The sequence below is a fragment of the Pyrus communis genome, chromosome 13 (assembly GCF_963583255.1).
Source record: "Pyrus communis chromosome 13, drPyrComm1.1, whole genome shotgun sequence".
NCBI classification, from domain to species: Eukaryota; Viridiplantae; Streptophyta; class Magnoliopsida; order Rosales; family Rosaceae; genus Pyrus; species Pyrus communis.
The window spans coordinates 18,545,820-18,565,920 of record NC_084815.1 but is presented as its reverse complement, the minus strand read 5'-3'; the positions used below and the strand labels follow the sequence as shown (position 1 = coordinate 18,565,920).

The window sequence follows — 20,101 nt, the reverse complement described above, 5'->3', positions numbered from 1 at the left end:
ATTGACTTGACATAAATTTGACAGCGGATCACGTATGTTCACGAAGTTTTCATTTGCTTTTCGCTTGCAAGTGATGTAAAGATAAAGTATGTCCCAAAAACCTATATTTGAAAACGGTCGACCTCTTGCTCTGGTTTAGGATCGGCGGCAACCCTATCGTCTACCTTGTCTCCTCCAACACACCGTGCCACCACTATCACCCTCCATCTGTTTCCCTTGTGTCATGCATCGCCCCCCGCCGCCCCCCTCCTCTTTCTTTCTCCCCCTCCATTTCCCTTACCTCGCTCTACTCACCCCTACCCTGGTGCCCTACCTCCTTTCCCCCAGCCTCGTCTTCCCCCCCCCACCCCCTCTTTCTTTCTCCCCCTCCATTTCCATTACCTCGCTCTACTCACCCCTACCCTTGTGCCCTACCTCCTTTCCCCCCAGCCTCGTCTTTCTTTAGCCTCCCTTTCCCTTACCTCTCTTTGTTTCCCCTACCCCGATGTCCTGCCTCCACTCCCACTGCGTCGTCTTTCTCCCCCTTCCTTTCCCTTACCTCGAGCCTCCTCCTCCCCTTCCTCATCCCTTCCCCCACGGTTATTTACAGGCAACCCACAAACGGTGTTTGATTAAGACCTTCTTCTTTCTTCTATCCCTCTCCATCTCCATCAAGCGTGGCCTTCCTTGTGCCTCTCTCTTAAACTGGAAGAAGTGAGCCTCAATCCTCAAATTTCGGTGGTGGGCCTGAGCTCGATCTTATATTGGGTGCTTTCTCTCTATGCTTTTGATTTTCTGCTCACATCTTGGAGAAATTTAGTTTGCTGCACCAGGTTGAAATTAGTCCCTAATTTATCTTGAATCCCTAACCCGAACAACTACTTAAATCTCTTTCATCTGTGCATCACACGAGAGCTCTCCTCTACCCTCCACTCCTCCGCTCACAAATACTTAATTGCCTACTAGATGCTTGCTTTTGATTGAGAAGCTTCTTTAGCCACTGTGTTAGCTACCCACCTCGAGAGTGAATCGTTACTTACTCAGATGAAGGTGTGCAAAATCACTTTGTAATTGATTTGAGTCTCCGGGCCGCATTCTACGGTTCTGATGGTACTTTGTCTTCTTGGTTTGTTGGCATTAAAATCGAAAGTCTTTCCCTGTTAGTTGTTGGTTATGGCTACTGATATTTGTTGCTAAGCTTTTTAGAGGCAAATTTTATGTATTCTTTGTGCATCTTTTTTGTTGTTAATGTAGATATTAGATTAATTCACTTGGGACTGTTTTGCTTTTGTGGTTTTGTTTTATGACCCTTGTATTTTAGGCCATCTCACCAATGGCTGGCCAGAGGGCTCGTTTTAACCCTCTGACCAGCCAAGATCCTTCAAGATATTAATATTATAATGAACAGTACAAAACCATATTTGCCTTCGTCTCCAACCGAGAGCCGTATGGCTCGTTTTAGCTCTGTCACAAAAAGCTGTTTTCAACCGAGGGTTAAAGGACCATAAGGCCAAACATAATTTATTATTTAAATTTAAAAATTACAACAACTTGAATTCAAATCCAACAACTTAAATTTAAAAACTACAACGATAACTGGCCCAAAAAACCAAAAAAATTAGAACTTAAATTTAATGAATGGTTTAGGTATTTGTAGGGAAAAAAAAAATTAGAATTTTTAAGAATTAAAAAAAAAAAAATTGGCCCAAAAACCCAAAAAAAAAAAAAAAAAAAAAATGAATACAATGGCTAGTTGACTAGCCATTGTATTAAATTTTTTTTTTTTTTAAGCAATCCTGTCGATTATAACCGGCAGGATTGTTCTATTTTCTGGCCAGCCCTCTAGCCCTCTCCGATTCCGTGGAATCCTCTCAGATTCCACAGCTCTCTAACCTAGCTCTCGGTTCGAGACGGTTTTCAGGTTATTTTCGGCCCTCTAGACCTTTCGGTTGGAGATGGCCTAATTGGTGTTGACTATGTCACATGACCCGGTTAACGGATTGGTAAGGTACATAATGGTTGTGGTGTTGACTCCTTGAGTCAACAACAGAGTCTAACTGGGTAATCACGTACTTTGCTTAGATTTCTTTGTTCACTTGGCCTACTGGTAGCTTTTCTTTAAGTTTATCACTTGTAACATTTTCTTCTATGAATAAAGACTATGTTTGCCTTATTTTTTAATTTTTTTTGGACAATCAAAATAAATTTCATTAAAATAGAAAGCTAATAAAAGGTAAGGAAACTCTAAAAAGTCCAAAATGGCAAGCAAATGCCCAAACTCCATAAACGAAAACCTCATTGAGAATGGCTCAAATTGAGTGGCCCATAGCAGCTAGCAAACTGAAAAACCCATACAGCCACCTTCACCAAAACAACCTCACCGCCATCACAGATCCGTCGCCACCACCTGGAAGAAGGGCCAAAGAACCAAATGGATGAACGGAAAATGAGGGTAGACAAGCTACCCGCTTTAGGAGCGCTCCCATAATCCTACCAAATAGTGCAAAATACACTTTAAATGCTACAAACCACCAAAGTAGTAGGAGAAGACACCCAATGAAACGAGCCGCAAAGATAGATGGTAGAAGATTCATGGTTAGGAGCAATGTTTGGAAAGGAACAAGGCAAAGAAGACAAATCTGAGATAAACTCAGAGAATACTGAGACCACGCTTAGAACAATCTGAGACACAAAATGCTCAAAAAGAAAACAACCGAAAGCTAAATGCAAAAACAGATAATCTAAATCTCTAACCATGGTGGTTTGGAGAAGGGAAAAAATGTGGTGGAGTGGGAGAAAAAGGGAGAGATGGGGAAATCGGGAGGAAAGAGAGGGAGAGAAGGGGAGAAAGTATGGAAACACAGGGTGGAAAAAAGGAGAAGAGGAAGAAGGGGGAAAATCAGGGAGAGATGGGGGATAGGGATGCAATAGAGAGTGGAAGAAAGGGGAAAAAGGAAAAGGGAGGAGGGTGAGGAGGGAAGGGCACAAGCCGCCGCCAATCCCAAGCCGGATCAAGAGGCCGACGGCAAAGAGGGTTTCGGAGGTTTAAGCGCTTTGGGGGAGAGAGGGCACTAAGAGTTCCAGGTTTTTGTTTTACAAGTTACATGTACCCAATTAAAAATCGATGCACGTGCCGTGTTGAGTCCCTAAAATTCGAAGTGCTTTAATTGGCTGCAAGCGTAATCTGAACACTTCACAAACGCAACCCAGGTTCCAGTTCCCAATTTCTTGTTGATTGGAAGGCAAAATTCCACATAGCCAGCCTTTGTAAACTTAGCAACAAAGCATAATAAAATAACAACATAAAAACAAAACAAAATAAAATGTACTTGATGAAGACTCTTCGAAATTTGATTTGTTAAGTCGCCAACATACCAAAAATTCAACTTAAAATTAACACAATTTAGGGAATAACAGAGATGAAAGAATTGTAATATATCATATTAACATTTACATCAGTACTTTTTTTTTTTTTTTTTTTCTTTTTCCTTGTATAACAATCTAAATATGATATGGGATTAAACTTCCAGCGGCAGTTGTAGTTAAGAGACGAGGGTCTCAAAGCAGTTGAGGCCGTCCAGTTCCACCGCGAACCTCGGCGGCGACCTCCGGCTCTGCTTCTTAGCCTCCGGCAAAGACTCCATATTTCCCTCTTGCTTTGCTGTACTAATCGTGTTATTTGATGGAACTGCGGCAGTACTCTTCAGCTGCTGTGTGGGGAAGGAGGACTTCACCCTTTGGCCCAAGAACTCAGCACACAAAGCATCAAATGAACTGAACATGGAATTCATGATTTCTTGAAGGTATTTTTCTGATCAGATGAACCAAAACTTGAAAACCCAATTCTTTTTTCCTTCGATTAAGAAACCCAATTCGCAAAATCGATAATTTGAAAGTGTAGAGAGAGAATTTGAATGTTTGATTGATGAGGGAGTTGAGGAAGAAAGGTGGGTATTTATAGGGAAGGAGAAAGAAAGTTCGAGAGGGAGAGGAAGATGCGTGCGGAGAGAAATAGCGTGGATGCTCTGTTCTGGAGTAGCCGCGTGAAGACTACCCTAGAAGTCCCAAGGAAGAAAGGAAAGGGTAAGAGACCAAATTCTAGGTCTTTCTATAGCCGCCTATGACTTGTCCAACCTTATTCCTGAAGTGAGGATCCTCGGATCTTTTTTTTGAAGATTTCGAAAATTTTTAAATCGCATTCGTTTATTGTACTTGTGCAGTTAAAAATTATTGTAATTTTTTTTATTTAAAATTAAATATAAATAGTACCTGATGAAAATTAGTCGTGCAATGCATAATGAACGAATGTGATTAGAGGATTCTCTCTCGGGAAATTGTGTGCACATTGCGCACACTTGCCCAAAAAGGTTATTTTGTGTGTGATTAAGATAGACCCAGCGCGAACTTAGAATTTGAATTTTGAAGGATCTTAGTGTTAAATACAAGTTTTTAAATAGAAATAGAACGCGAAACGCATAAATTTTTTTTTAAGTTTATTCAAATAGCCATTTTGTCGAACACTTTGTGAACTTGTTGGGTTAGCCAAAATCAAATTGCGCACATATATCAACATATGTTGAATCAATCTGAAGAGCTATGTAAAAGAATTTGTCAAGTATTGTCGATGCAAACTGTCGAGATATACCTCAAACACTTGGTAGGCATAAAACAAATCCTTACCAAAAATTCAGAGAGTCTTCAGAAGACCTTCACATGTATCTTTTCTGGACTGTTGGTGGTCTTAGAACGGCCTTGGTCCTTAAGTCCATCCGCCCCCTAGATACACGTGTCATGTTGGCATGATGTTCAGATTTTTAAATTTATTATCGTTATGATATGAGCAGATTTGATACCATTAGATGGATTATATTAGGACTTGTTTAGAAATGTTTTTAAAATAACTGAAATCAGTTTTGGTGAAATTCATTTTGGGTTCCAAAATCACTTCAAGTGCTTCCTGCAAGGAGTAGATATCTGGTGTTTCTTCCAAAAAACACTTAAAGTGCTTTTCCAGGATCCACTTAGATTTTTCTTAAAGATTTGTTTCAAAAATATTTTCACCAAAAGAGTTTTCAATCATTTTAAAATCATTTTCAAACGAGTATTATTGTACACATGAAATAACAAATATAAACTTGAAAAATTAATGATAATTTATAATAACTCAAAACAAGCGTAAATTCCCTCAAACTCTAGGCCACCTTGAGTTTAAGTGGTCTAGAAAATTTTATAATCATTGCGTCGTAACTGAAGGCTACTTACACTCAAGGTGCTCCTTCTCACATATTGTTGGTAAGCGAAAACAGTTTACTTCTCAAATTAAAATATTCTTTGTTTTCAAAAAGTTGTGTTGTAAACCGAAAGAAAAAAAGAAAACTGTGCTGCTAAGGTCCCTACATGCAAAGATGAATGGTAATAAAAGATAACATTTGGCACTAATTATGTCATTAGTGGATTCTTATGATAAATGGTCCTAAAAGATAGCATTTGGTACTCATTATGTCATTAGTGGATTCTTATGCTAATGCGGTTAATTTTTAACCACTAATTATGTTGCTCCTTAATTAGTTCTTCCGATTAGGTGCGTTGTTTTATATTAATTAAGGACAAAATCAAAGATTATCTGCATATTTAGATGGTTATGATAAGAAAAGACAAATATGGGGCATATAATTTTGAATTACGGAAGTTTCATACGAACGATCGTAAGCCATGATTAGTGGCAAATGTTCTAGTCATAAAAAATTAAATTATGGGATCCATCACCTTGACAAGTTAAACCTAATTTGCATACACACTCCATGTTGCGTAGAGTACAACCAATTTCTAAGGATCTTTTTCCTCCCTTGGTTTTTGGTGATTAAAATATTTCTGCAAGTCGAAATTTAATCCAGAAATATTAATGAACTTAGCACAAACGATGCATGACGTACAACATGTATAAAATATTGCATCGGATGAGGATCTTCTTCGGATTCTCTTTGTGAAGATCTTAAGGATCCTCACATTCTAACTATTTATTATACATCATGCGGTCAGTTTTCGTCAAGTACTATTTGTATCTAATTTTAAAAAAAAAAATTCAGATGATTTCTGATCGCACGATGTACGATAAATAGTTAAGATATTAGTTGATTTATGCACGTTAGGTTTTGAAATATCAACCTTCGGTTTCCCATTTCACAGCTGGATCTAATATAATATGATGCAATTGGGCTTGAATATCTATCTAGTTAGGAACGAGTAAAGAACTAAATAGTGTTTGATACATAAAAAGTCAAACGGTATTTTATTAACTCGGTTTAGAGTGTATTTTGATATTCTGAATTATATAGTGTTCGATATCTAACGAGCTTCTCAGTGTTCTATTGACTCGTCTCATAACACATTCCGGTGTCGTTGAATACGTGTTTGGAAAGTTAGAAGGAGAACGTAGACTTGTTGGTTGTTCGATACGAAGAGGAGCGGCAGCCCAAAATTGAATTTGCCAAGACGTATACTGTTGGATGGGATAGCCAACAGTCAAGTATTGGATAAGGATGGAAAGGATTAGACCACTTACTCAGCACAGTCAACGATTGGGGAGTTTGTGACAAGGGAATGATGCAACCTCAAAAGGCTGCATTCATGTTTCGGAGATGGGTAGGTATACAATATTATATTATAAGAAAAATTAATGAAAACGATTAGAAAATTTTGTATTTTAATAATAAAAATAAAATAAAAGGTTTACATATCATAAAGTACAATTAGTTCATCATTGTTTACCAAGTGGCCAGTAGCAAAGCAAGAAATGAACATTAAGTAGGTTTGTTGGAGGGTTTTACAAAGAAGAACAAGCCATCAAAGGTAGGTTGTAAAGACAGTGCATAGCTCCACATCCTAGGCTTTGGACGACGAGTTTCTGGACTTTCCACGTTCTTGTTCTTGTTCAGAGTAGCTTTATTCATGGTTGATGATTCTGAAGAACTCGGAGTGGTATCGTTGGCTTTGGAAGTTTGCTTGCAATTAGGCAGAGTCACACCATATTCGTCACCGAAGAAGTCAGCACAGATGCCTCCACCAAATCCACTGAAAACAGACATTGTTTCACAGCTCACCGAGAGAAGGAGAAGGGGTTTGAGGTTGATGAACAAAGAGATTATGAGTTGACGGAAGACTCAACAATTGCATTAGCCTTTATATAGACAAAGTATTCAGGATTTTAGAGGAAATCAGTTTCCCCTTTGGATTACGAATCCTAGTGAATCTAGGAATTATGGAATTTGGTTAGCTTAAGATAAAATGTAAATAAATTAAAAATATTTATCTTAATTTGATTTCCTGTTCCTTCAAAAAAAAAAAAAAAAAAGTTAAAGTTCAAATAAATTAAAAAAGATTTATCGTAATTTGATTTGCTACTCAGGAGCCCAACCCAATTCGCCAAAGGGCACAAATCAACTGCCCAGCTTATAAGGTTCGAAGGCTTTGCTTTCAAATAGTTCGTTTCTAAAACTCGAAAACCCAAATCTCAATGCCTCTTCAGAGGGGTTGGATCCTCAGAATTTGTGAAGTGTTCCAAGGGAGTATTTATCGTTGTTGAGATCTTAGATCGATAAATCATCTAGCATTCATAACTCATTAAAATAGAGAGTAAAATGTTGCTTACCTCCCCTAAACTATCATGTATGTGCCAATTTCTCCAATCAATTTACCCTGCGAACTTGTCAACCCTAAACATTACTCAGCCTCACATGCCGAATAACTAATGAGGTAACTACATCCTTCTTGTGAATATGGCTGTGCCAACTCGACCACCGAACTCAATCAGTGAGTAGAATGAATGTGGTGGTAGTGTCAAATGCGCTACTCCGGTTATCCGAGCGATCAAGCTAAGGAAGGAACTCGTCTTGGCCTCTGGGTTCTAAAACCTGAAGACATGGTTGCTTAATTCACTGCGAAGTTTAGGATCTCTTGCACTAGGTTTGGCTGCCTGAACTATACTCTTGAGAATATGGGTGTGCCGAATCAATATCAAAATGTAAGGACACAAATACTCACGAGAGATAAGTGTGTTGATGGTAAATGTTGTTCGACAGTCAGAATGCCGAACTCTGAAATTGAAAATATCCGATCATATAAAGATGGTAACTTGGTGAATCTCATCTTGCAAACAGTCTAATGAGATGAACTTTTCCAACAAGGACTCAATGACTCCTTGTTAACAGAGACTTGGATAAATAATTAGCCAAACTTGAAGCAGTGATGTTACTCTAAACTGAAGGTGTTCCTCGATCTCCTGATTCTGCAACTTCAGTGCTATTAACAACACTGAAAATAATGAACTTAGCACGAAAAATGCATAACGTACAACATGTATAAAATATTGCATGATACATGTGAGTTGATTTATGCATGTTAGGTTTACATGTATAAAAATATTGCATGATACATGTGAGTTGATTTATGCAGGTTAGGTTTGTGAATATCAACATTTGAGTTTCACAGTTCACAGCTGGATCTAATACTATATGATGCAATTCGGCATGAAAATCTATCCAGTCAGAAAATATTCAACTTTGAGTACAGAACTAAATAGAGTGCTATATATAAAGAGTCAAACAATATTCTATTGATTTGATTTAGAGTATATTTTGATATTATCAATTGAACTAAACAGCGTTTGATATGTAAAGAGTTACGTAGTGTTCTGTTGACTCGACTCATAGCACATTCCGGTGTCATTGACTTTGTCTTGGAGATAGAAGGGAGAATGTAGACTTGTTGGTTGTTCGACATGGAGAGGAGCTGCAGCCCAAAATTGAATTTCCCAAGACTAATACTGTTGTATTATTGGATAGTCGCCTGTCAAGTATTGGATAAAGAATCAAAGATGGAAGGATGGAAAAAGACCACTTCCTCGGTCGGTGATTCGGGAGTTTGTGATTAGGGAATAACGCAACCTGAAAAGGCCGGATCTATGTTTTGAAAATAGAAGGAGAGAGAATAGAAGGAGAGAGAGGAAGAAAGTGATAAAGAATGTGGAAGTAGGAAGATTTTTTTTTTTTTCAATTTTTTTTTTTTAAATTAGAGATATGTTATGATTCTATGTAAGTGAGGTTTTGAAAGAAAAAAAAACAGAAAAATTTGGTTCCGTAAAATTACATTTCTGCCTCATATTTCTTATTTATATTCTGTTTTAATTAGAGAGTTAAACTGATAATTTCATAAGATTTTAGTTGACAATGAGTGTTTTATTAATTAGTAGGGATTAAAAGAAAAAGGATTTATCTTCGATTCGCAACCCACCTGACCAAATTAGAGGGGCCGAGAATCACATCTAGTGCTTCATCTTTATATCCTTTTTTCCGTTGGTGAATCCTCTGGTGCTTGAAGGGGCAGGGAATCCACTTACACCCGTAGCATTATCACAAGAAAGACCAAATATGAGTTGAAGATTCTTTGACCATATTCATAAATCTCCCTCATCATAATATTATATGTTTCCAACTACTTTGTAAACCAGGATGATAATTCTCTCCCCTCCCCAATCTCTTTCCCTCTCCTCCTCTCACATGCTTTTATCTTATTGTCTTTATATAAAAAAAATTAATATAAAATGTTGACGTGTCTTAATTGTAATCGTTCAAGTAGAAAGAGAGAAAATGAAAAAAAAAATGTTATGAGGAGAGATAGTCCTCCTAACGCACTTCTCACAATTTTCGATACAACTAAAAATATCAACATTTCTTGTGTTTGATTGATAATTAAGTGTATTTAAATAATCAGAAAAATCTCGAATTCTTTATAAAAACGTAATTTATCACAAACAATTATTTGAACTACTAACATTCAATTCTCAAATTATAGAAAAAAAAAATTAACGTTCATTAACCAAAGTGAAAGTTGTTGATTGATATAAAGAAACAAGAATGTTAAAAAAAGGATTATCGTACGTTAGGCGTTCAAGAATAAAAGTCAAAAGTTGAATATTCCAAAAGATGATAGCATGCGTGAGCAGGCTGACAGACTGACCAAAACGGCGTCGAGCTTAAGCAAATGAATGTTAACGCAACCAGTAACCACCCTTCCCCACAAGAACTCGCAATTCCCCAAGCTAATGGGACCCACCCTCTTTGGTATCTAACGGCTTAAATCAAGGCATCTTCCTTTCCGCACCAAAAGAAAAAACCACTCTAACCTACTCTTCCCTCACCCTTCCTAATGGTGCACCTACCTCTATCAACGGGACCAGCCTACACCCCTCACACTCACCCTTCATTTCACGTCAACAAGTTTTTAAATAAGGGACCAGTTGAGCCTTAGGGCTCTATAGAAGACTGAAAAATGATTTAGGTCCTCTAGAGACCCCGGAATGGGCAATGTTACAAGAAACGTCAGTTTGGTAGGGTTCGACAAATGATGCTTGACAAGCCTAAACGCATGGCTCGACATGTCTCAACAAACGTCAACATGCCAAAACTTAATAGAAATCAATTGGAATTTAGAAAAAAAAAAATTTTGACACATTATTTGTATCCAAAATAGTTTTGATCTGTACACTAGATTCCCTATGAAGTATGAATCATGGATCAGCCACTACAACATGCCCTGAAATGCTTACTTGTTCAGTTGTTCGATCCAAGTTAATGAGTTCTTCATCGTACATATGACGGTTTAATTACGTGGTCCAAACTAGAGCGTATACCCTTCGATGTCAGATTTTTTCGAATCAAACACCAGGCAATCACAACCATCCATCCATCCGACCAACCAAAAAAGCCAGCGTGGCAAAGAATCTTCACACGAAGCCGGATCTAAATTTAAAATTAAATCCCGTTAAATGCGGTTCGATGAAGGTCGCCCGCACCAGCGAACGCGTATAAATAACGGCCCGGCAGAGGCGCCAGCCAATGCCTCTCTCCGCAACGGAAAATTAAGAAAAAAAAAGAGAGAAGGAAATCGCAAAGTTCGGGTTCGAGATCCGGCGAGCCTCGTCGGGTTTCGACCACCTGAATTCGAATCATTAGTTTTCGGAGCTCCGAACGCACCGTTTCTCTCCTCTCGTCGACTTCGAGTTCTCCGAAAATGAAGGGCTCGGGTCCTCTGGTCGCATCGGTAGTCGCCGCCTCCACCATGGCTCTGACGACGTCGTCCTCGTCCAACCAGGTACGCACAAAATTACAAAATGCTGCAAAGTTTGGATTTTGCTTTGAATTTCGTGAAATTGATTAATGGATCTGTTAATATATCGGAACTTTAATCTAATTACGGCGTTAATTGCTTTTGATTAGGGTTTTTCTTCCCCGGCGACGAAGAACGGCGGGAAAAATTCGCATACGGCGTCGGACAAGGATAAGTTCGAGCCGAGATTCGACGGTTTGAGGTTCATTGAGACGCTGGTGACGGCGCACAGATGATTAATTTGACGGCGAAGCTCTAGAGTTAGTTGTAATTCCCGCCATTAGAATTCAGAGGGAAAAAAAACTTGTACTTTCCTTTTTCTTTCCCCTTTATTTTTTCTTATTTTTCCAAAGTTGAAGACTTTGGCTTGATTTGTGATTGGCCCCTTTTGGGTGTTTAATTTGGGTTCTCCAATCTCATAATTCACTTCAATTAGCATTTGATCTTATATTAATTAAATGAGAAGGTTTTTTTCTTATTTAATTAATTAATTTATTTTTAATTTGGGGGTTGTATTGGGAATCTTCGTGATTTTCAGAAGTACATGTGTCATGGTTTGTACTTTCGTTTTAAATTGTCGGTAGGAAGTTGGGGTTTCTTGCTCGGATGGGAAATGGAATCCTTATCTGTGGACGAATTATTTGGAATGCATAAACATAAGCTTCCAGTTCCAGTTGGTGGTTTTTCGGAGTTGGAAATTACAGTTTTTTGGACGTTTTGTTAATTGTTAATTGTGTTTAATTTGCTTAATTAGAACTGATTTGCTGGGTTTGATTTTTGTTTCACAATTTCTTATAACCCAACGTGCTGGGTTTGCTTTGTTTGCCCTGTATTAGTTTTAAATTGGAATTAAAGAATAAAACCAGAGGCGACAGTCTTGAACAAAATGTTTAAAATCGTACAGGTTAACGGAAGTTGAATACTTCGAGGAAGATGGTCATTTGTTATGTAAAAGGTGTTTCAGGATGTCAATGCGGTTGTTATGTGGCAAAGATAAAAACGTTGCGTGATTTATTTTTACAGGATGTGAGGTTGTATTAAGCATGCCTTATGCTACTCGGATTAGTAAGGCATCCCACTCTGTACGGGTTGGGCAGCAAGCCAACAAGGATAGAGGAAGGGGTGCCATTCATATTCGTGGGTGCTTAAAGTCAGATTAAATATGATGAATTTAGCAGTCCATTTTTTCTCAAACCTTGAATTGTTTGCTTTCTATTTTTTATTCCGTGATGACTGGGCACCACATAAGTTTGTTTACAAAAATCATGTGTGGTCCAACAACGACTGTGATATTTACCTTATAAAATCACCTTTGTAATCCAACAGTTTTGATGACTTTGATCTGTAAAATGCTATAAAAAGCTTGTGATTAAGAGTTAATTAAAAACATATAGGCCACACCTTGGACTGACGCACCAATTAACTCCAGGAAAGTGCATATCATTTGTTGAAAACTTGAGGTGAACGTGAGTCATGAGTCATGACTGCATGCGCTGCTGCTCCCACATCGTTTTCATGCAACTGACGAATGAAGTGCCTTGTGTTGTAATTCTCCTTTTTCTTAATTTGCTTTTGTAAAATTAAAGAACACAAAAAACACAACCACAAATCGAACAAATGGCCTACAATCGCAAACAATACAAGTGGATGGTATGAGACTATGAGTATTAATGCGACTTTACAGCATGAGTTTCATTATCTTTCTAGTGTTCTTCACTAGGTTACTTGGTATTGGAATACAGTCGTGGTTTAATTAATTTATGTTGTATGCACGCTCTTTTAAGGTTGTTGATAGAGTGGAAAACAGTGAATTTATATGTAATCAACATGAAATGATTTGGTATTGGAATACGGTCATTGGTTTAATTAATTCATGTTGTATGCATGCCATTTTAAGGTTGTTGATAGAGTGGAAAACAATGATTTTATATGTAATCAACACGAGATTATTTGGTATTAATTGGAATACAGTCATAGTTTAATTAATTCATGTTGTATACATGCCGTTCTAAGGATTTTGTTGTCAATGGAGTATGATGACTACGCACGCAATCAACCTCAAGGAAATAAACAACCACATGCAAAAGCAACAATTTATAGTGGTTCAGCTACTGATTTTGCTTACATTCACTCTGTGATCCCTTCAGAAATTTCATTAACAAAGAATGACAACTTTTGTTTACAGTTGAAACCCCATTAGGTTTGGTTGTTGAGAGTATATCCAAAATTGAGGAAGACCATCACATAAAGAGTTCAGTTACTCCCTATATTGCTATTTGGTTTTGTAGCAGAATTTCAATTTCCTTCATCGACCCTAATAAAACCTAGGTCTTGTGTTCATCCATATTATAACACGTCATGAAATGATTATACCACACAATTGTGTTCCAACCTGAGCCAATAATTTTTCAACAATTACAACAGTTGTAGGCAATTCACCTTATTAAGATGCCATGAATTTAACGTCAGGTTTTTCTTAAATTTGAACTTCCCCATTACTAAGTAAAAGGGTAAAGTGCAAGTAGTAATTTTATTGGCATTAGTAATTTTAAAGGGAGACTTTGGATGCGGTTCCTATTTATCAATATTGTTTTACTAAAACCTTGTTGGTTCTCCCTGAAATTAATGTGATATATGTTACTATATATTTTAAATTAAAAATTAAAATTTATAGCTGTTTATGTTAATGAGATTTTAAATAAAACCCCATAATTTGTGGGATTAAATTAAAATATAAAATTAAAGTATACTATTGTGTGTGGGCGTGTATTAAAAAAAAAAAATATTGTACCAAAACATGGGTACATTCTTCAAAACCACACAAATAATAATAATAATAATAATAATAATAATAATAATAATAATAGATATTAGGCTTAATAACATTAGTACACTTCTTCGATAAAACTTGACATGATTACATTATCAAAATCAAAGAAAAATAATGTATCCATAGAAGTTTAAAAATGGATTAGAAAAAAATTGAATAGATTTTATATATAACAAATTGGTACATTTAAGAATGGGTACATTTTAAGATTAAAAATTTGAAAAAATTTACATGAATGTGTGATAGCCCGTCCCTAGTTCTACGATTTTATAAATTTTAAAAGAATGAATTTATGCCCAATGCCCTAGAGGTGAAGGTTTTGACTTTCTTTGACCAACGTGTAGAGAAACGTATGACTTATTCGCTTAGCGCATTTGTGTAGTACTCGTTGGTATGAACGTGTAGGCGAAAGTCGTCTGTGAGTCCGGATTATATCGGTATAGTTACGGACGTTTGAAGTTGTAAAACTATAGATTGTGGGAATTATTTAATTTCCACATGTGGGTTAAAGGTTAAATTAGTTAAAATAAAGGGGACCAATCAGATTTTTAGAGAGAGGAAAAGGACCTTAAGAAGGGAGAGAGAAGCTGAAACTTTTCCCTTCATTTCGTCAACCCGTGCACCACCAGCCCGGTTTCGACCCGGGTGAATGCTGGCGAATTCCACCATTTTTTTCAGGCGAGTTTCATCCATCCTTCACCTGGAACTTCTTGCACCACCTTCCATCTACCATTTATGCCCAAAAATCAAGGGTTTTAAGGCCTATTTCAAGTAGAACTCCACCGGAGAACTCGGGGGTTCTCGTTGGTGTTTCGTCATTCCGGTGAGTATCACCATTCACCGTCACCCTTAATCAACTCCCCTTGGACCTAGGAACAAGATCCAATCAGTTGTAGGGGCGTTGGAACATCGAGGAAGTCGAATCGAAGAACACCCATCTTAAGGTTTCTGGCGGGTTTGAGTGAATTTAGGGCTTTTCCCAGCCAAATTGGACTTAGCCACATGCAACATTGGTTCGTGATGTCTTGATATGCGTGCTAAGGAGTCGTAACCCGGACCTCAAGTGAGTGGATCTTTTCCTTTCTATCGTGTGTATATAAATTGATTATTGCTTATGATTACTATGAATGCTTTGAAGTACTAATGTGAACTATGAATGGCTTGATCCCTGTTTAGGGTACATAGGCAGTCTAACGAGACATTAGATGCAGCCATATAAGAAGTGAGATTAAATAATTGAGACAATAGCCTTATTTAGAGAATTGAGTAATGTGAGGGACATTGGTGGAAAATGTGAGATTTAACCTTATGATTTGGTGGTTAAATGTTGGTCATAAATCAATGTGTGAAGAATCAAGAATTTGAAGTAAGGAAACGTAAGTAATGATAGTTAATTAAACTAGTGTCTAGTTGGGCTTATCACCGATAATTATTCCCGAAAATAAATAGTTCAGGAGTAGGGCGTTACGGCTTATGCATTTTTATGCCATAATATATATATATATATATATATATATATATATATATATATGTATATAATTGAAAATGCGATGTCATGGTTGAGTATTAGATTGCATCACAAAGTTAAACTAATGTAGTTTAAATGTAAAGGGCAAAGATTATTGTTTGAGCCGTCTCATATAAATGTTATATGCTTAAACGATAAGTCCAAGGAATATGTGATTGGAAGAATGCGATCTAAAGAAGTTAGATTCATGAGACCATTCTTTCGTTGACACATCCTAAACGTTCCTGATCATAGGATTGTCAATTGGGCATTGACAGTCCGTTAAGATCAGTACGTGCTATGTATTCTCTCAGGGAGAGTGACTAGTCTCGAGTCATTGGTGTGTGTGACATCAAGACAAGTACGTAGGTGCTCAATAGAGAATGAGTTCACTGAACACGATCAACGAAGAGTTCTCATATTCATGTCACATGAGAACTCATGGTTGGGATAATGCAAATTAGTCTTTTGACCTGAGGTATCACAGTTGTCTTGTGGTTAGGTCCTTAATCTTTGATTATGTCAAAGTCACTCCATCAGGAGGGTGTCCACGGCATCGTTGGGGTTAAGCCACTTAGCCATGGAGGCAAGTGAATGCGCAACAAGGGATCTCTAACCTTCAAATTGTTTGAGGGAGAATACTCTATGATATGATTAAGAATCTTTGGCCAAAGTATGAATGAGATTTAGGAATGTGTTCCAAATCACATTCAAAGTAATCATATAAAGCACAAGACTCACATTGGATAGTAGACATGAATAAACTATCAAACCAAACAATGTGGTCAAGAGTATTGTATTAGAGAAAGACCGTATTGCATTTGTAATCCTAAAACTGAATAGGTTCTCCACCTCTTCTGATTAGCTTGGGTAACCATGACATGCTGCTAGGCGTCAACCATGGTTTGTGGAAGCCCTAAACGTGTATTAACACTAAAGGGAGAATTGAAAGTAAGTTTCAATTCACAATCGATTTGAAAGAGTTTGAATCGCCCACTGCCTCGCTAAAAGGAACCTAATGGATCGTACACCGTGTAAGGTAGAGATTGAAGATTCAACGGAGATGAGTAAGAATAATTAAATGGTTTAATTATTTATGGCAAGGATTAATTAATATGATTATTAATCAAACGAATAAGTTCGTTAAAAGACCTCGGGATAGTTTTGGACCTTAAGGCCCAATGGGCTTCGAACGTCAAGTCCATTGACTTAAGTTGTGTGACAACTTAATGAATAATGATTCACAAAGGTCCAAATAGCCCAATAAATCCCATATGGCCGGCCATGTTAGAGAAGGAGTGGTTTTGGACTTATTTACAAGTTTGCCACTCAAATGAATTAAGGAATAAGTATGACTTTATAGCCAAAATTCATTAAGGGTTTTCTTAGGAGTAAAGATGAGAACACAAACTTCCCTTTGCTCTCAAAGAGGCCGGCCAATCTAGAGGGGAAAAGCTAGCAATCTTACTTCCTCTAGGTCACTCATTTCTTCTTCAATATGCCTTGGTGTGGAGAGTTAGAGGTTCTCAATTTTGGGAACTTGGAGAAATCTTTTCATCCATCCAAATCCATGGATCTAAGATGCAAGGAATGAAGGCCCTCTCTTTGGGTGATTAGCCTTTGCTTATGCAAAGAGGAATCTACAAAGGTATTGATTTCTCAACTCACTTTGTTTTGAGTTGAGTCTTGGTTCACCTATCGACTAGGCTTTGAAGTTCATGGGTTAAGTTTTGTTTTTTAGTGCATATAAACATGATTCCGCCTTTTAATTGTTAATTGCATGTTGTTGATGTTGCTCAAATGAACTTGTTTTTCACAAATCTTCCTTCACATCATGGTATATCCATATGTATATTACTTGCACATAATTATTGTGAACGCTTTGAAATGCAAAGGTGAACGCAGGATACCCAGGTAAGTTCAAGTGAGTTTATGGTATTAGTTGAAATGATGGAGTTATGGCATGACTACATGTATGTTTTAGGCAACTCCGACCTTGTCGTATAGGTTGCAATGATAGGTAACTCCGACACTATCGTATAGGTTGCCCATAAGTCGTATATGTTACAATAGATACAGTTAGAACTCATAAACCTGCACCCCGATGTTAGTACTCCCACCAGTGGCCAGGGTACAGTCCTTCACGTGATGTTCACCTCCTGCACCTTACGCTCACCTTGGATCCAAGGTAGGTGCACAGTTCTGTCGTACAGACCATTATAGGTGATTCCGACTTCTAGGTCACCGGCGATTATTCGCATAGTCTTCAAGTGATTGTAGCACTGAGCGTATTTATTTACACCCAGTCCTGTCGTACAAACCACTAGAGGTGGTTCCGACCCATGTGCAGAGATATGTGATGAGCTATGGGTACATCCGTACAGGCCACAAGAGGTGGATCCGACTTATGTGCTAGTATTGATTGATGAGATATGGATAAGTTGTACAGGTCACTATAGGTGACTCCGACTTATGTGCTAGCACTGATTGATGAGATATTGATAAGTCGTACAGGTCACTATAGGTGACTCCGACTTATGTGCTAGCATTGGTTGATAAGATATGAGTGTAGTCATACAAGTCACCATAGGTGATTCCGGCTTGCGTGCTAGTATGGGTTATTAAGCACATGATTATTTATATTGCTAATGAGATGCTGAGTAGTGGTATACTTCTGGATTTACTATTAGTATACATTTGATTTCATACTTTTACGTGGTATGATTTTCTGGAAACTATAGGTTTTACGACGAGGGGTTACTATCTTTGATAATTGAAATGATTTTGAAAATCTTTGTTTGCCCGCTCACACTTTCTATTTTGCACCCCTCCAGGTTCTAGTAGCAAAGTTCTGTATCGACGAGGACTTGTGGCACTCCCAGTTCAGGTGGTTCCTTATGATGGTATAATTATTATCTTACCTCACATTACTTTTCTTGTGCTTTGTATCACGTGTGAAATGGGTTTATATCCGCTCACCGCGCACTTGTGTATATAGGCACCTTTAGTTTCAAATTTATTCACATTTTAAACATTATCACATTCTATGGCTTCGTCACCTTCCAGGTGTCGGCCAGCACAGCTTGATTTGGAGTTTTAGGGGACATTCCGAGTCGAGGTGCGTCAAATGGGTACATATAAGATTTAAAAATTGAAAACATTTTTTAAAAAGCTAATGCGTACAAACTTATTCTAATTTTTTATTTATTTTGGAAATGTTTTGGATTAAAAATTAGTTAGGAGTTTAATAAAGGTGTGAGTATTAAAATCCTAAATCAATTATTAATTTTTATTTTAAAAAATTATGTAACTAACATGTAAATTCATTATTACATTAATGCTAGGGACTTAGATCAAAAAATGGTATAGAACCAACTCTTCCCTCAAATTTGAAAAAATATGGGTTCAAAGAATTTTTCCAACCTAAACATGTAGCAGATCGTAGTGATTAAGATTGCTACTTCAACAATGTTCGTGCATAATATAATACAAAATTGCAACTTGATTACATTATTTTTAAGGTTTCCAAGCAAGTGTCGGAGTCTCCATTTCTCTCTAAAACCAGACACCGTTGATTATCAGCAACTGAGTCAGCAAAATATGGAAGAAAGAATTTCGAGATGTGGTTTGGTACTTTGTTTGCATCCTATGTGGGAACCATCAACCTCAAAATCCCCACCAGCACCAAGCCATGCACTCTCAGCCGCAGACTACTCCACTCGATGTCGTTCTCGCACTTGATTCAAGAAAAAGATCTTCCAGCTAGTTGCCCAATCTCTTCCAAACTTCTAATCAACATAAGTATGTGGGAACCATCAACATCAAAATCCCCACCACCACCAAGCCATGCACTCTCAGCCGCAGACTACTCCTCATGGTGTCGTTCTCGCACTTGATTCAAGAAAAAGATCTTCCAGCTAGTTGCCCGATCTCTTCCAAACTTCCAATCAACATGAGGTGCAATGGGGTATGTTGGAACGTGAGTATTCAACTGAAATCTAATTGGTAATAAGGGGGGTGTTCGGGCAAGGATTTATGGGTCCGACCCCTCACACAGCTCCCTGAGGGAATGGCAGTTTGTTGCTTGTCGGGCAATTTCTTGTTGCTTTGTGTGCTGCAAGATAAATTTACAGTTAGTTTGAAAAGTGCCTTTGTGAAGCCTTTGGTGTAGGCCTTGAGGCTCGCAATCAAAACTAACAAGGGTCTGAACGTGCCACTGCTATCTTTGTATAACAGATTGTTGAGTTAACGTGATTTAAATTGGTTGCATAAACATAAGTCTCCAGTTCCAATCGGTGGTTTTTCAGAGTTGGAAATTATGGTTTTTTGGACATTTTGTTAATTGGTAATTGTGTGTTTAATTTGCTTGATTAGAACTGACTAGCAAGCTTGCCCGCACGGTGCTGCGGGTTTTGAAACTGTATAAAACATGTAGAAAGAGGCAAAGAGGCAGGTGTTATTCATTTGATCTCATAAAGACTGATATTATTGCAACGCATTCCAACTGGAATTTAAAAAAAAACATAAACCTTCACTTCCTATGAACTATCACCAGAATTCTTCTCTGAACAATCTTCAAGGGAACATCCTTTCTACTTTTTTCATAACTTCCTAACCATGCT

The 20,101-nt window shown here is 37.6% G+C and overlaps 2 long non-coding RNA genes across 2 annotated transcripts; both read left to right on the top strand.

Annotated features, from left to right (window-relative positions):
- Window positions 1-10,921: 10,921 nt before the first annotated feature.
- Window positions 10,922-11,583, top strand: LOC137713543 (uncharacterized). Its single transcript, XR_011065316.1, has 2 exons — window positions 10,922-11,127; window positions 11,253-11,583. It is a non-coding gene; the product is annotated as an uncharacterized lncRNA (long non-coding RNA).
- A 6,727-nt stretch (window positions 11,584-18,310) lies between these two features.
- LOC137712542 (uncharacterized) lies at window positions 18,311-19,133 on the top strand. Its single transcript, XR_011065231.1, has 3 exons — window positions 18,311-18,382; window positions 18,546-18,597; window positions 19,001-19,133. It is a non-coding gene; the product is annotated as an uncharacterized lncRNA (long non-coding RNA).
- The last annotated feature ends 968 nt before the right edge of the window (window positions 19,134-20,101 follow it).